This window comes from Lissotriton vulgaris, chromosome 11 (assembly GCF_964263255.1).
Source record: "Lissotriton vulgaris chromosome 11, aLisVul1.2, whole genome shotgun sequence".
In the NCBI taxonomy this organism is placed as follows: domain Eukaryota; kingdom Metazoa; phylum Chordata; class Amphibia; order Caudata; family Salamandridae; genus Lissotriton; species Lissotriton vulgaris.
Genome location: NC_141699.1, coordinates 744793506 through 744808894, shown reverse-complemented (window position 1 = coordinate 744808894; position 15389 = coordinate 744793506). Strand labels below are relative to the sequence as shown.

The window sequence follows — 15389 nt, the reverse complement described above, 5'->3', positions numbered from 1 at the left end:
AAGCAAAACCAGTAAGTCTGGCGATGGTCAGCTGACCGAAAGATCTTTTTTTTAAATGTTATTGCAGGCATTCGGCACGAAAATAAATAAAATATGCCACCACCCAAACCGTGCTACCATATACTTGCATTAAACATTTTAAATTTAAAAACATTCACTGATATCCCTCTTTTACTACTGATCTTTTTTTTTTTTTGGACCGTGCCTTTTGTAATTATTTGTGAAGTTGACAAAAATAAGTCACCACCTAATTAAGCACACCCAAATATAATGTTACTTTAACATTTTAGAAGAGTGGCTTTGAAAAGGAGACGGAAAATAAACCATCATCTGATTGTTCACCCGAAGGGCAGACACAATAAAAAGCCTGAATTTAAGGTAATACAAAAAAATGAGAAGCATACTTTGAACCAGTTTTGCCACTGAAGAGTAAAACACAATTTTTAGGTGGAAGTGAACACTGTGCACAGGCTTTGTGCAGTCACTCAAAGTTAAAGGAGGCAATTGGTGAAGAGGGCTGACCCATTTCCCAAGCTAGGTGGACCGAAGCAAAATGTGAATGACAAACAGACCAATGGGTGAAGCCGGCTAAGCAAAAGGTCCCCTATGTATGTATATTATATATGTTTTTTTTTTAAGAATCAGTGTTCTGGAATATGTATGTTTTTTTTAAAGCATTAGTAGTCTGGAAAAACAGCTAAACCTGACTCAAAGGCCATGCCTAAATATTCTAACTAGATATTGACTACTCTAATTCAATTATAGGATAAATGGAAGGCAATAATGAGCTGGCAAATCAGTTCTATCGAGACTACCTCGAGACTTTAGTTACTCATCACAGTCAACCCTTATAAATGTGTTTAGAGGAACTGAAAACTAGACAGACAGTATCTATGTTTATTTACAACCATTCGATAGAAAATCTGCTCCACATTGCATTGGTGTGCTTTACATGTAATCAGGCCCAAAAAGTTGAGAATGGTACATGCATATATCCCACCAGAGTGGAAACAGGAAGGGGGAAACAGAAAAGCTGAAGTACATCAAGCAAACGAAATCACTTTTCACTGTGGACGTGTAGAGCTGGGTTCACAAAAGTGAGATTTTAGAAGGAGAATGAGTTAAGGTTCATGAGATAAATAAGCTTTTTTAGCAATTTTCTAAATGAAAAAGGGTGTGTTGCGCTGAGACTTCCATAAGGTGGTGGCTCTCTGAGAGAAGGATTTCTTCCTGGCTTGAGTCGATTGCTCCAAGAATTCAGCGACAGGAACCCCTTGCTCTAACTAATACAATCTATTACCTTATTTTTTGCTCTCCTAAAACAGACCTTCACTGAAATTGTTCAAACCACATTCTACTTAGAGGTGACTGTTGACATCAATTGGAATAAATTAACATGTTCTTGCACCAAGGGGCAGGCACTGGAAGCGTGTCTGTTTGCTCTCTGAAAAGTAGCATTGCTTGCTGCAGCTAGTATTGTGCCTACTGTAGATTGTAACATGAAAGTGTGTATTTCAGAAGCACATGACACCTGCTTCCAAAGGGGAAAGACTACCTTCCCTACCAGACACACAGTCTCAGATGTTCTGGAAGAGAGGGTAAGGCCATTGCACATCATTTTTCCCAAGCTTTATAAAAATGTACTCAATGCAGGGCTTACTACAGGCGCTGGGGCTTTCTCAGTGTGCTCTTGATGTACAGAGGAAGCACATTCTGCCAGTTCTTTTTCAGCAATGAGACCAAGAAATTAATGGCAAGATGGATGTTGCACACCAGCTCATCCTCCGTCATTTAAACATAGCCAACGGCAACTGTGAGGCAGAGGACCTTTTTCATTTGAAACTTAATGGTGGATTTCACTTCATCAACCTTTGCCACCATGTTTTCATTATGGGTCAGGAGCGAAGGGGACTTTCCTGCTTTGTTTAGACCAGGTCCCAGGATGAGGGGTATCTACCTAATCATAGACTCAGAGGCCAACAAAGGCACCATGCTTCTTTGCGAGTTTATTGACAAACTTCTTGTTTTTATTGAGCTTGTTGAGTGCCGTTACGTCCATGTGGGTCATTTCAACAGTCTTGGCCTCATCACAATGTTGCTGTCTCCCAGGACACAAACAAAGAACTGGAGGCAGGAGTTGAGCCTGACTGGGCTTGAGAAATGCTTGTCCTTCTGAAGGTCATAGTTCTTCAGACTAATCTGCAGCTCCACAGTTTCCAAGAACTTGCGTGGTTTCTGCTGGAAATTCTGCAGAAGTTCTTTCACCCCTTCATAAAGGGTGTCACAGGAGACTTTACTACTCATCTTGGATGAATGAGAGAGAGAGGAAAAAGCCAGTGTATATCCTTGCTGTTGGTCCCTACAAATAGGTTAGAACCTTAATGCTCACGTTCACATCTCACCAGGCTCCTCAACTACTTGGTGCCCAAACATCTAGCCTCTGAATCGCTGGGACCAGTAGAATATTTTCAGAGCTGGTTCCGAAAACTATTAGCCCTCCTTAGTCTCCATGCCCCAACTTACGGTGCATCTGGGTCTCTTGCAATTGCTCCTACTCGTGGACATGAAGATGGTAAGGTTCTGGGTTCATTATAACAATTTATTCACACAGAACGCCACCTTGAGTAGGCGAACAGAGGCACCTTTACTAAGCTCAAGGCAATGCCTCTGGAAAACCGCACAACATCTTTAAAGGGCATGGTGTAGCCTTATTGAAACGTACAAATACTTTTGTCCCTACCTTATCTGGGAATGATCATGTTTCACGCTGCCATGTGAAGCTTGGAGATATAATATACTTTTAGAGTGTACTGAAGTTCCCAGAAGAAGTGTATCACAGGAAAAAAAGAATGCATGACAGTAAGTATTACAGGATAATCCACCTTTTGTGGCGTGCAGCTGCCTACCTGAGTGAAGCTCACTCGGTAAGACTTGCTCACACTGACTCTCCTGAAGTGAGAAGTAAAACAGTAACCATAATGTTATTCTAGTCCGGGGGCGGTTCCTCAGCTAAAAAATAAAACGGTCAAAGTTTATTTATTACCGTTTTAATTTTCAGCAACCCGTCCTGAACGAAGTATCAGGATGGGGCAGGGCTTGCGTTGCCGAGTAGCTGCAGCAGGAAGCCGTGCACTTTAAAATGTGCATGTCTCTTTGGCCATCCGTCATGGACGGCCAGCCAGACATGCGCATTTTAAAGTTCTCTAACCTAGCGGTCTTAGATAGCTGGGTTAGAGAAAGCGCAAGCCTCCAGTGCACTTAGGAGTGCTGGGAGAGCCTGCTCTACCTAATCCTGGCTCTGCTTTCATGGTGCGAAAGCAGCACTAGGATTGGGTAGAGCAATTTCCTACATCGGGAGCTTCTTGGAAGACACCAGAGAGAGGAGGACGTTGCACTGCAAGAAGGTAAGTAAAATAAAATGTTGCCCCCCACTTCCCCTGCCTCGCCACCCTCGGTACAAGCCAGCCGCCACTGTTTTATTCCCCAAGGACGCTTCTATCATGTGGACAGTTGGCAACCTTGTGGAAGTGACTATCTTTTGTCCTAGACACAGCATTTTGTCTTTTTCCAATTACATTTTCTGTGCGTTCAAAGACAGAGGTCAAATGTCAGGCTATGTCTTCTGAGAAATTGCTGGCTATTTGTTTAATATGGAGATTGGTGTTAGTTTTCTTTTCTGTCTGCAAAGGGAGAGGATTTTGTAAAGTGAACTATGTCACAATCTAGCTGAAGTGTGAAAGGAGAGGCTCTATGATGTTATTTTTTTTCCTATCACAATAACATTGAAATGCATGTAAAGGTATTGCATAAATATTTTAAAATATACCAGCAGTTAGGAAAGCACAAATGAAGCACTGCTTTATATTTCTGAATTGTGTTGGAACCAAATATATTGAATACAAATAAAATAAATCAGACCACTACTTAGTGATGTGCAAATGATAATTAATCCTGAAACCTGATTCACACACTGGTGTTTGTGTGGCGTATAGTTTTCTCAGTAAAACTGCAGTCTGTTAACATTTAGTGGCCATTTAAATGGAAAATGTGCTGTTTGTGATGATGTTTAGGATGCAATATTTACAGCAGACAATATTTCTGTACAGAATTTTTTCAATATTTCTGCACAGAGTATTCTGGCAAACAACCATACTTCTATATTGAAATTAAAAAACACAACATGCTAACACAATTGGAAAATCAAATACAGATATCGATTTCTGTAGGTAATTGAACATTTTTAAAAATGTAACTTGATGGTGATATTTTATGGCAATTTATATATCAAAACGTGGGCATGTTATAGAGATGCTTACAGCTTATTGACTGTGCAAAATAGATTGTCTGATTAACTCTATCCGTGCTGATGACGGTACCGCTCCGTCATCAGCTGCGGTGGCGCTGTGCTGATGACGGAGCAGTTCCTTCATGGCCCTGCCGCCGCGCCTGCGCGTCGCTGATTTCGCGCCTGCGTGGCGCGTTCAATTGAGCGGGCGGGGCCATGACGGAACCGCTCCGTCATGAGCACAGCTCAACCGCGGCTGGTGACGGAGCGGTTCCGTCACCAGCACGGCCCCGCCGCGCGGCCGCCCCGCCCCCTTAGCACCGCGGCGGAATAGCCGCCGCAGTGAAGGGGTTAAAGAAATTCAGAAATAAATTCAAACGTATGCACTAAATTTGGAAGTATGTTTACAAACTTACTGAACATAAGCCTGGTGGTAAATGACCGTTGAAATAAATGTATGTTAAGATTTGCCTGCTACAGGTGCAAACTGTGCTTAAAGTTTATCACAATATGTGGCTGCCCACTGATGTTTTCTTTTAATATGCATTTCTGATCTCTTGATGAGGTGCTTTGCACATGCTCAGCTCTGGACCTTACTTACTCCGTCCACATTATGTCCCCCAAATAGTATGTGCATGCAGGGCCGGACTGAGAACCAAAACCGGCCCTGGCCAAGTGCTCGGCCGGCCCCTTGGGGGTGCGACTGAGCTCTTTGCTGGAGCTGGTTTTCGGCCGATTTTGTTACAGGGCCGATTTTGCAGCTGTGCTGCAAAAATGTTCCTGTAACAAAAACGGTCCACAGGGCCCAAAACCGGCCCCCACCCGTGCGGCGCACCGGTGGATAGCCCGGTGCCCGCAACGGCCAGTCCAGGCCTGTGTTCATCAATGGACAGCTGAGCGCTAGATGTGTCTTCTGGGTGCCTTAAACAGAAAAATAACCCGGGATGTGTCTGATTTAGATTCTAAACAACCTATTGTAATTAAGGTCGCCGGTTTATGTAGGTTACAAAATGTAGATTTATTGAAGAAGATACGCCTTTGGGGATTGGTGTCGTAACAACGCAGGCTATTACAACGCCTGCTGTTACAACGCGGTTTTAACATCGCATACCACTACAACGCATAGTGCTTTTAAGCGCTGGATAGTGATTTATTTAATTTACTATTCCAACTCCAGTCCCCGTGGATAGTGGGGAAGGTGTTGGATAGTAAATTAAATATATTCCCTATCCTAGAGCGCCCCCCAGCGCAATGCGTTGTAATGGTTTGCGTTGTAATGGTTGCGTTGTAATGGTAGTGCGTTGTAATAAATGCGTTGTAAGTGATGTTTCCCGCCTTTGGGTACAGGTATTATAAATAAAAGCCCCACTAGTGGCAACATCCTCACTGTTCAGTCCTCTCTCCAACTGACATTCTTACGGTCACTCATCACATTCCATTATGTCACACTCACACTGGCTGAGCAGCAGGGACCTAAAAAACGATGGAGAGGATGCATTAGAACAACATCAGATACACAACACATCTCTTTCCCTTAGAAAAACAAATGAAAATACAATAGGACGTAAGATGAAGAAAAAAAACAATCAGTAAGTCTTATACATTTATTTAACCATATAGACTATTCAGACAGTCTCAATAACAACACCTTCACACCCACAAATATGTGACTACGGAACATACGTTAGCCACTCATAACCATACATGGAAGGATGGTTCCCCAACCACTGAAGAGGAATCAAAGACAGACTACACCACAAACATGGAAACCTGCATATCCTTAACCACTGAGGAAGGACATACAGCAAGCTCAGGGTGCAACACAACATGACCCCAACAATCCTTAACCACTGAGGAAGAACTTCTGCGCATAAAGGGTGCAACATAACATGATCCTCCCAAACATAATTCTTAACCACTGAGGAAGAACTCTACAAACTTACGTGCAACACAAAATGACCCTAACTAACATCTCCTCAACCCCTCAGGGAGGACCATACAAACCAGATGCATCTCAACCATGCCAATCCTAAACCCCTGAGGAAGGACTCTTGCAACCTAGGCTGCCACTAATGACCTCAACTAACATCTCCTCAACCCCGGAAGAGGGCAATACCGACCAGATGCATCTCAACCAATACATCTCAACCGTGACAATCCTTAACCCCTGAGGAAGGACTCTCACAAATTTAGGGTGCAACACAGCATGACCCTTACAACATCTCCTCAACCGCTGAGGGGGGATCATCTTAAATAATGAAATGCAATGACTCTCACCCCTTCTGCATACATATGCAGGCTTAAGGTTTACCTACACAGACTCCCATCACCACTTTCTTGGACTCTTGCATCCAACAGCAGCCCACACAAAACAGACATATTCAGGCAACTGACATTTAGCATAGTGTTGCCACAATTGTATGTCATGACATCATACTTAAACATTCAGCATAGCATTAAGTAAAATATATATATATTACCTACTGGCTATCGCCAGTAGGTATATATAGTTAGGATTAATTCCCTATGGGATTTCTGAAAATTCTATGTCTAATAACTTTGGCGTTTGTGGACGGAATCGGCTGAAATTTTCAGGAAAATGGCACATTTTGTTTCTGAGCAGCCCCTGAAAATTTGGTGGGGTTTCGTCAAGGGGGGGCTGAGAAAAAAGGGGGGTCCCAAAACGCGTTTTTTGCATTGAGTTTTCCATAGGGCGGTTGGACTCACTTTTAGCTCGAACGGCTGAATGGATTTGCACGAAACTTGGCAAAATTGTAGGGACTGTTACCCCGATGTGCCTTTGCTAGGTCTCAATATATGTGCTTCAGTGGATTTTGAGAAATTAACGTTTAAATCAAGATATATATCTGTAACAGCGCTCCGGGCAGCGATCCGGTCCGCTTACTTTTCGCGTTTCGGAACTTTGCGTGCAGAAAGCTGATTGGCTCTCCGGTGTCTGTCAACATTCTAAACAGTCCGGAGCGGCCGCCATCTTGTCTCTCGGTAGGATCGAGAGAGAAGAAGAGTTGAAAAACGAATTTGGAAGTATGTTTACAAACTTACTGAACATAAGCCTGGTGGTAAATGACCGTTGAAATAAATGTATGTTAAGATTTGCCTGCTACAGGTGCAAACTGTGCTTAAAGTTTATCACAATATGTGGCTGCCCACTGATGTTTTCTTTTAATATGCATTTCTGATCTCTTGATGAGGTGCTTTGCACATGCTCAGCTCTGGACCTTACTTACTCCGTCCACATTATGTCCCCCAAATAGTATGTGCATGCAGGGCCGGACTGAGAACCAAAACCGGCCCTGGCCAAGTGCTCGGCCGGCCCCTTGGGGGTGCGACTGAGCTCTTTGCTGGTGCTGGTTTTCGGCCGATTTTGTGCGTGAGCTTTTTTTTTTTTTTTTTTTTTTTTTTGCTGCGTGACGTTTGTTAACGTTCGATTCGATGGAAATCAGGAAGTGTTGACCACCATTTTGTCACTGCGAGTAAATATTTTGTTATAAATGAATCCTTATTGAAAAACATTGTCTGCGCCATCTTGCCTTTTTGTCCAATGCCACAATTTTGTCGTGCACGGCAGCCATTTTGAATGCCTTGACCAGGCCCACTCTCTGCACGCCGCCGATCCTCAGCATGGCTTCCCACCCTCGCAAGCATCTCCCCCACGCACTGGTCATCCCCGCTCTGTCTCTCATGCATGGGCCATATACTTCCCCCCATCTGCGCTGCTCTTCTCTGAGAATCACACCCTGTGCCCTCCCGACACCTCTCTTTCACCCTATTCACTACCGCACCCTCTGACACTCCTCTTCCTCTGTGTCCGATTGTCCAGGCCGGACCTAGGCTATCACCTACCCCTGCGGATGTAGTTTATGGCCCCAGCTGTAGAGAATTCAGACATGCCAACCCTCCCGATTCAGGCGTGTGACTACTGATTTCAGTGCTAGTCTCCCGCCTCCCGATTTCTGCAAGCAAAAACTCGGGGGCATATTACCAACAACTAGCGATAATTTTTGTCTCTTATTTGTTTAGAGACAAAAATTATCGCCGCACATCGGCGATTTTTATCGCAGATAAACCTTGCTATTATCGCAGAAAAGTCAGCGATATTCATGTATTATCGAGCAAATGCTCTTAGCCATGTTATCCACCTCCCATTGGATAACATGGCTAAGAACTGCTCAGGGCAGGTGTTAGATTTTGGAGATATTCGCGCTTAGCGCGAATATCTCCAAAAGTTGGTAATAGGAGATAGCGATGTTAGGGACTGTTTCCAGTCGCTAACATCTTGGCACGCCCGCTTTGCATGTCATTAGTGATAAGTATCACTGACATGCAAAGCGGGGCCCAAGATGGTCGCTATCTCCTTTTAGCTGTCACTAACTAGTGTTAGCGACAGCTTGGTAATAGGGAGATATTTTTATCTCCGCTTTCTTGGCTTTTAAAGCCAAAAAAGCGGAGATAAACCCCCTTGATAATATGCCCCACGATTCCTTGGGGGTTTCAGCTGACAGGGCTTGGTATTGTGTTACATGGTAATTTTTCCAGGAAACGTCAGAGGGTCGATGCAGGGGTTCTAGAAGAGGTGATAAACCATTTAAGCCTCATGAACAAGCGCATGGTCTTTTAAAGATTTGTGAAGTACTCGGGGCGGCGGTGTGTGTGTGCCCTCTTTCAGGAGCGGGCGGGGGGGCACTGCCAGCAACTTGCCAGGTCAGGTAGTGTTCAACACGTGCATCACCCTTTCTCTGCCTGCTATTGCGCTCCATGCTTCGGAAAGGTAAGAAAAAGAACGTGCATTTGAGTTTGAAATGTCCGATCCTGCAGCAGCACACTTCCAAAGCCCACACATGACAATAACCCGATTCAAGGCCCCATTCACCCGTTTTTAAAAAAATAGATAACACTCCAACAAAGTAAGATTATAAAACTTTATTAACTATTAACTATAACGAACGGAACAAAAACTAAAAACATTTAAACATTTTTCAACACAAAAAGCAACAATGGTTAGAAGCTGTCTTTTGTGCGAATAGTCCCAAGGCAGCACAACGTGCAGAGTTCTGGACGGCACCCAGGTGATGTCGCCTGGGTGCCGCACTGGTTTTGGGATCCTACAATGCAGCACAGAAAAACAGCGTGGGGCGTCCCGGGTGGTGCGGGGGGAGGCCTCGTCAGTAGCGGTCTGTTGTGCGAATAGTCCCAAGGCAGCAGAACGCGTTGAGATGTTGATGGGACTGTGTCCAGTGTCACATGGCTGACACAACATGTACGACAGGCACCCAGGTGATGTCCAGTAAACTGCCGCACTGGTTTTGGTATCCTACAATGCTGCTCCGAAAATTGGCGTGCGGCGGCCCGGGGGTGGGGGAGGCTGTGTGAACGGGCCTCCCCAGGTGGCGGCCATCTAGCTGAGTTGCGCTCGCTTTTGCGGCTACAGCGTCTCGCTCACCATGTTGTTGAGTTGCTTCCACTCTTGCAGTGCAGCGATAGGCGGCTGCCACATGGCTCTTAAAATGGCGGACGGCTCCTCGGTTTTGGGCCTGGTCCACTGAAATGGCCCTGGGACACCTTGGAACTCGGACGCTTGCCTGCTAGGGCTTGGGCTCCATTCTCGAAAAGCGTCCCCTCAGCCGTGAAGATTCTACAAAAGTTTTGGGGGCCCCCGACTCCCGCAGGCTTCCGGTGGGGAGCGGCTGCCATGATTGCTCGCGGAATGACCACGACGGAGCCACGAGATGGTGGTGCTCTCATGCTGACGCCAGTTTCAGTCTGAATGATCCAGAAACAAGGTGGGGCTTTCATCGTTTGGGAAAAAAAAATGTTCTAAACCAATGAAAAGTGTTATTTTTAGGTCATATGACCAAGCCTTCCATCTTTAGGAAACCAAAAGTAAAATGAACCAATGAAAAGTTTTATAAACAAGTCACATGACCTGTTATGCGGCATAGGGCTACAAAAAGCGTAGAAAATCCGTTGGCACGTGAGGCGGCGTCAGTAGCGGACCGATGTGCGAATAGGCCGAAGGCAGCACAACGCGCCGAGATCCGGATGTCACCGAGGTGGTGTCCAGCAAATTGCCGCACTGGTGTGGCCATCCTACAATGCTGCGCCGAAAGACGGCGTGTCCAGCTGAGTTGCGGTCACTGTTGCGGTACAGTGACTCGAACGCGCCGAGATCCGGATGGCACCGAGGTGGTGTCCAGCAAATTGCCGCACTGGTGTGGCCATCCTACAATGCTGCGCCGAAAGACGGCGTGTCCAGCTGAATTGCGGTCACTGTTGCGGTACAGTGACTCGAACGCGCCGAGATCCGGATGGCACCGAGGTGGTGTCCAGCAAATTGCCGCACTGGTGTGGCCATCCTACAATGCTGCGCCGAAAGACGGCGTGTCCAGCTGAGTTGCGGTCACTGTTGCGGTACAGTGAGTCGAACGCGCCGAGATCTGGATGGCCCCGATGTTGTGTCCAGCAAGTTGCCGCACTGGTGTGGCCATCCTACAATGCTGCGCCGAAAGTCGGCGTGGGGTGCCCCGTTGGCTTATGAGGTGATGTCAGTAGTGGACCGATGTGTGAATAGGTCGGAACCAGCACAAGGCGCCAAGATCCGAACGGCAAGTCCTGGATGTTGAGTGCCTCAGTTGAGAGTTCTGAGCAGTGCTTGTAAGACTATCTGAAGTTTAGTATAAGAATCAGAGTAAGTTGAAGACTGTCTGAAGCTTATTTGCACCTTTTGCAGCTTCACTATTGCCCAAGGTGGTGTTCAGCGGAACTTTTTTCCTTTTCCTTTCTGCTTCTTTTCCTACAATCCGTTTCATCTGAAGACACGACCAGGTCCCTGAATGTGTGTAGGGGGACGCTTTTGAGTGAATGAAAATGGCGGCTTGTCCAGCTGAATTGCGGTCACTGTTGCGGTACAGTGAGTCGAACGCGCCGAGATCCAGGACCGATGTGTGAATAGGTCGGAACCAGCACAAGGCGCCAAGATTCGAATGGCAAGTCCTGGATGTTGAGTGCCTCAGTTGAGATTTCTGAGCAGTGCTTGTAAGATTGTGTGAAGCTTATTTGCATCTGCTGCAGCTTCACTATTGCCCTTGTGTGGCCAAAGGTCGCACATGACATAGGCGGCCGGCTCCCGAGGTCCGGCGGAACTTTTTGCCTTTTCCTTTCTGCTTCTTTTCCTACAATCCGTTTCATCTGAAGACACGACCAGGTCCCTGAATGTGTGCAGGGGGACGCTATTGATTGAATGAAAATGGCGGCTTGACACAAAGCTGACTCAAGCGTTACTGTTGATGCTATACAGACAAAAATTGGTTTTCAGTTTGTACATTCTTCATGTTTTTTTTTTCCATCCAAGTCTGATTAAGAGTTTGTAGAAAAATGGCTTCAGATTTTCCACATACTACTCTTCAACATTCTTCCTAAATGTAACAATGTGAAACTCACTAGGAGAACGGCTGTTTCTGTTTCCTTTCAAAATGCTGCCAACAATATTTTCTGAATGGAAGACACCATCTTGTAGCATAAAGGGCCGAAAGGGGTTCTGGTCTGGCCGATGGTTGGTGGAGACATTTTGACTATATCTTGGACCTGCCCGGCCTCGCCCAAAATGGCGCCGGTATAAATGGGACTCGTAACTCCTTGCCCACAAATGTATATCTAGAAAATGTTATTGTAAGTGGCCCTGTCCTAATTTAATTACAAAATGTATGTCCACCGATTCCGCAACTGTTAGACACCTTAGTTCTTGCAACCTAATGGCCCGCTCGTTACGTTCCTCTACAGTGTAAATGTCTCCTCATCATATACGATTTCAGTTTGCTCCGTGGCCGGCCCACGTGGTTATAGGCCCGTATTTGTATACTGACATTTTCACAATAAAGGTTTTTAAAACAAAACACGGTAGTAGTATTTACATTGGTAAAGTTTTTACTTTTAGTCACTGTTTTCGAATCAGTAAAAGGCAAGTGAAATAAAGCAGTCCAATTACATGACGGATAAAAGGTATAATATGTAGGAACGCAGTAAAGATAAATGGTCAAGGGCAGTTGTGTTTTTCATGTCTGCAACATAAAGTGATCGATAAGAATCTGATAATCAGGCGTATCGGCGACTAAGACAGCAGGCCGAATCTCTTTTACTCAACGGTTCCGTCATGGAAGGAAGAAACGCCCTTTTTCTCGAAAAAGGAATATATTTTACTTGCAAGACAGTTGTAAATTTTCCGGGAAAGTACATTACCCTGGAATATTATAACATATGTTTGAAAAAAAAATATTCGAAAACAATAAAAAGCGTAATTTTTAGGTCATATGACCAAGCTTTTCATCATTAAATTAACAAAAGTAAAATGAACCAATGAAAAGTTTTATGAACAAGTCACATGACCTGTTATGCTTACGTTACGCGCTGCGCGCTGCGCCTCGGATCACTTCCGGGTGCGCTAACGCGGCGTGTCATATAACGCATTACGCGACAACGTAGGTCAAGAATATAGTCAAAATGTCTCCACCAACCAGCGTTCAGAACACAACCCCTTTCAGCAGTCCAAAAAGTTCTGTTAAATGACAACAGAGGGGACAGGCAACAAGAACCATCAGTCAAAGAGGGGAGGGCAAGTTCTTCTCTTCCGGGTCATGTTGGGGCGCTACCGGAACTGATCGAATTGGTAGTCTACAGTGTTTCTGGATGTTTCAGACTAAAGCTGGCGTCAGCATGAGACCACTACCATCTCGTAGCTCCGTCGTGGCCATTCCACGAGCAATCATGGCAGCCGCTCCCCACCAGAAGCCTGCGGGAGTCGGAGGCCCCCAAGACTTTTGTAGAATCTTCACGGCTGAGGGGACGCTTTTCGAGAATGGGACCCAAGCCCTATCAGGGAAGCGTCCGAGTTCCAATGTGTCCCAGGGCCATTTTAGTGGACCAGGCCCAAAACCGAAGAGCCGGCCGCCATTTTGAGAGCCATGTGGCAGCCGCCTATCGCTGCACCGCAAGAGCGGGAGCAACTCAACTACATGGTGAGCGAGACGCTGTAGTCGCAAGAGCGGGCGGTAAACAGCTGAATGGCGGAAGAGGCACAGTGTAGCAAAAGCGGGCGGAATGGCAACTAAAACGGTAAAGGGGCGCCCCACTACAGCTTGTCTTCAGGTGAAACGGATTGTGGGACAAGGTCCAGAATTGAAGAGTCATCAAAAGGCAAAAAGTTCCGCCGGACCCCGGGAGCCGGCCGCCTATGTCAGGGGCGATCTCAGGCTACACCAGTGCTATAAGACTTGGGGAGGGTGTCGGAGCCAAGCGTCTTATCCGAGTCCATGGCCATCACACCGCCCCTCAGGGGCCTCCGTCAAGCTGTTTAGGAAGGTAACATATCACATTGTTTTCTAATGCAGTCAGGTCCACAAACGACACTCACTTACTTTGAGAATAGTGAAGCTGCAGTAGGTGGAAATAAGCTTCAGACAGTGTTACAAGCACTGCTCAGAACTCTTAACTATGGCACCCAACATCCAGAACTTATGCTATTTGAGAATGGCAGTGACATCGAAGCAACTCAGGGACCAAAACCATTAACGTACTTTCACGTATGAAAATCTTACTTGGGGAGGGGGCAGGAGCGAAGCGCCCCCTCCCAGTCAGCGCCACCACACCGTATGTTGAAAATTTGAAGCCATCGTTCTACAAAGTCAACCAAACTTGGATTGAAAAATCTAGAAAAATGTACAAACTGAAAACCAGTTTTGGTCTGCTTAGCATCAGTAGCAACGCTTGAGTCAGCTTTGTGTCAAGCCGGCATTTTGATTCAACAAAGCACAGGCATTGAAAAAGGCTCAAACTCAGAACTCTGAACTATGGCACCCAACATCCAGGAGCTTGCCATCCGGATCTTGGAGCCTTGTGCTGCTTTCGATCTATTCACACATCGGTCCACTACTGACATCATCTTATAAACCAACGTTATGTAAATAGTTTTTTAATAAAATGTTTTACCCTGTTTCTTTGCTGGTGTGTTGTCTATATTTTTAATATTTGCATAGGGTTTGTCATTATTTTGTGCGGGATGGGTGATGGAGCCGAGCTGTCTTGCAGCTCTCATGGTGTGGAGCTCAGTTCATCTCACTATTTTCGTATTTCTCATGAAGGGTTGTTCCTAATATTTCTATTTTAGCGAGGTCAAAAAGAGATCCAATTAGTGGCCTACTGATTTTGCTCGATTACTTTTATTTTTTTACACGATTTTTCACTATCTGCAAAGACTAAACAGAGTATTGCGACTTTGTGCTTGTTTGTAAATAGAGAATGATCCAAAGAGAACCAATTCTAAAACAGTAAATGCTTGGACAACAATCAATCAAATGGAGAGACAAGCAGGCACGACGGATTACAACGGGGGCAAAGGCTTGCGTTAACTACCGTTCACTATCTGCAAAGAGAGAGTACTACTAAGACAAAAGAGGGGAGGGGGGGGTGCAGCGATCAAAGCACATCAGCGTGCATAAATACGAAAATGTTTTTATCTATCACGTACTTGACATTTTAAAGCTTTTCATATTTGCTATTAAAAAACCAATGAAATTCACAGAAAAAACCATAGGTTATAGTGGATATATAGTTAGGAATTTGCATTTACAAAACCTTGAAAATTCAATGAAAAAACCATTGGTTTTAGGCCATATATAGTTAGGGATTTGCATTTACAAAACCTTATTTTACTCGCATAAAACCATTGAAATTCCATATATAGTTATAAGCGCTAACTATATATCGCGCACCCGCAATCCACTGCTGATGATGTCACATATTACATCATTCATGACATGGTTAGTGACATCACTGATGACATCACTGATGACATCTCAAATGACATCACTGATGACATCACTGAAAACATCTCATTTGACATGACTGATAACATCACTGATGATATCATTCATGTGATAATACGATGAACCTCTTCAGACTCTAATATAACCTTAGATACAATCAGTGTAAACAGACACTCACAGACTGTCACTCATCCATGGAGTTACTCACACACCTAGTCAGTCATGCAAAGAATCAATCACACCTCCATTTCCTCAACTATACAGTTATA

At 45.0% G+C, this 15389-nt stretch overlaps 1 protein-coding gene and 1 pseudogene across 3 annotated transcripts in view; both read right to left on the bottom strand.

Moving 5' to 3' along the window:
• The window catches only part of PPP2R3A (protein phosphatase 2 regulatory subunit B''alpha), a 1213285-nt gene that overhangs the window by 669402 nt on the left and 528494 nt on the right, over positions 1 to 15389 (bottom strand). The window lies entirely within an intron of this gene.
• Positions 1660 to 2304, bottom strand: LOC147683435 (large ribosomal subunit protein uL1 pseudogene; annotated as a pseudogene).